This window comes from Engraulis encrasicolus, chromosome 18 (genome assembly GCF_034702125.1).
Source record: "Engraulis encrasicolus isolate BLACKSEA-1 chromosome 18, IST_EnEncr_1.0, whole genome shotgun sequence".
Taxonomy (NCBI): Eukaryota; Metazoa; Chordata; class Actinopteri; order Clupeiformes; family Engraulidae; genus Engraulis; species Engraulis encrasicolus.
This window is the reverse complement of record NC_085874.1, coordinates 3,506,248-3,508,747: the sequence shown is the minus strand read 5'-3', so window position 1 is coordinate 3,508,747 and position 2,500 is coordinate 3,506,248. Positions and strand designations below refer to the sequence as shown.

At 40.8% G+C, this 2,500-nt stretch overlaps 1 protein-coding gene across 1 annotated transcript in view; it reads right to left on the bottom strand.

The window, feature by feature from the left end:
* Positions 1-2,500, bottom strand: part of rgs6 (regulator of G protein signaling 6) — a 148,346-nt gene that overhangs the window by 40,474 nt on the left and 105,372 nt on the right. The gene's annotated exons all lie outside the window — the stretch shown is intronic.

Here is a 2,500-nt window from a genome sequence, read left to right as displayed (position 1 = left end):
GGAAATGTTGCTGGTTCTGCTTCCAATAAATTAAGTTGCAACCAATGTGCTACACAAACACTTTCTTAAGTTGGCACCTGCTAATGCCTTTGGCTTGGATGTGCACGCCAAAACTCCAGCATCCAATTTTAAATCAGAATATTGCCACCTAGTAAACAAAATTATGATATCTTGTGAAGGGCCATTGCACAATTGAAAGTCAAATGCTGCATGACATGATTGATATTGCCTACCATCAACCAGGAACAATGGTAGTGCCCAATCAATCTGTCAATTAGTACCTGACCTCATTTGAGTACATAGGACTGTTACAAGTTCATTGAATTACTACCTGCAGCTGCCACATGCCTGATTACTCTGGTCACATGGTTAACTTTCACCTCTATATAAACTCAGACTGTCACAATGCTTGAGTTGCTTGCCTAAATGACTGGTTCGCTGGCTCTCTGTCCGGCTTGTTGGTTAGTGAGCTAACTGACCGACCAACTGACTGTTTGTTGGCCAGCTGGTTGGCTGGCTAACTGACTCTTTTGGTTGACTGGATGGCTGGTTTGTTAGCTGGCTAGCCATACAGCTGACTTGTTTGTTGGTTAGTTGGCTGACTAAATGAGTGTTAGTTGGTTAGCCGGCTCTTTGGCTGGCTAGCTGACAACTGACTCTTTTGGTTGGCCGGTGGACTGGTTTGTTGGCTGGCTAGCTATTTAGTTGGTAGTGAGTATTGTGGTTGCAGGTATCCTTTTTGGAGTGTTACTTACTTGATCAAGAAATGTCAGGTTTGTCTAATTATGCTTAACCAGAGTATTCTATGCACACTGGTTAATGTACTATCATCCAGGAGACTATAACTATCAAATCGTAATAATATTGCACATATTGCAGTCACTTGTGTTTCTCTGTGGTTATGGTTAATTCGGTCTATCAATTCAACAGAGCAGTGTGATGTGCTGGTTCCATGCCACAGTTGTCTCAGTCATGGTGGGGAATGGGAGGTGCCACAATAACATGGTAGCTACCTCTTTTGTGGTGATGAATGGAGGGGCGGGATCATGGTAGTGTGGGTAGGGTGACAGTAACTTACTGTGGTGTGTAAGGTAAGAATCTTAATATATTAATGTGAGGTTGGTTGTATTTTCGAGAATGTTTGAAATAGACAAATCACTTGTGGAAAAATTAATTTAATTTAGATTGTATATTTCATGTACTGTATGTAAATGTGCACTCAACGCAGTACAGAATCTGAACATTTTAGAAAAAGCAGTATTTATTGTATAACATAACACCAATTAGTGTTACATGGTAACCCCTATAGTGAGTTGAGCTAAGCTAATTCAACACTCAAATGTGTTAAACATAGAACACTGTGGGTGTTCAGATGTTTCAATTAAAGTGAAAAGCTTTAACACTAATTGGTGAGAAATTCAACACTCAAATGTGTTAAAAATAGAACACTGTGGGTGTTAAGATGTTAACACATAAAGTGAAAAATTGGTGTGAAAAATACACTAGAATAGAGTTAAAATGTAACACTGTGGGTGTTAAAGAAGTAACACTGAAATAGAGTTAAACTATTTACACTATCCATAGTGTTGATTTAACTCGGAACCGGTGAGCATTATATAAACTCAGGAAAAGTGTTAAATTTAACTCTATGGGAGTTGATTTAACACCGGCCGATTTGCTGTGTGGTTCTGCATATAAGTGCCCTCAGCCTCCAACTGAACATGCTCTTCTGTTGGATAATGATGTTGTATAGTGGGTGTTCCTCATTGTCCAAGATAATGAACAGTTTGCTTAGAGATCTTTTATCTGACGCTGAAGCATAATATACTTATATATGCTACACATATCTCAAGAATTACTATGAAACTACTGTATATTTTCTGGGTAACAATTGCGGAACAGAGAGAAGTTACCTGTTAGATAGAAAGCCCAACTGGGAAACTCCAACCCCCATTGTCATTGTGACACAGCACTCCACAGCACACAAGTGCTCACTGCACACTGCACACAACAAAATTGCATTTATGCTTTACCTGTGCAAGGGGGCAGCCCCAAATGGTGCCTGAAAGGGAGCAGTGCGGCGGGACGGTACCATGCTCAGGGTACCTCAGTCATGGTCATGGAGGATGATGGGGGTTAGCACTGGCTAATTACTCCCCCCACCTATCTGGCGGGTCAGGAGTCGAACCGGTAACCTTTGGGCTAAGAGTCTGACACCCTAATCGCTTACCCATGACTTAGACACCAAGTTCTCTCTGTTACCCTGTTGTTTCCCAGAAAATAGGCGGTCATTTATTTTTCTTGACAATTTCAGGGTATTTACTTTGTAATTACCCCGTTTTTGCCCATTAGATACCAGTGCACTGTTGAGATGGGCTGCTATACGTTGAGACGAGCTACCAATAGGTTGTTACACATCACTTCAGTACTCACGGTAGGTCATTGCACTGGCCACCAGATAGATTTAGAATTGAGTTTTAAATTCTTCTGATAGTCTATA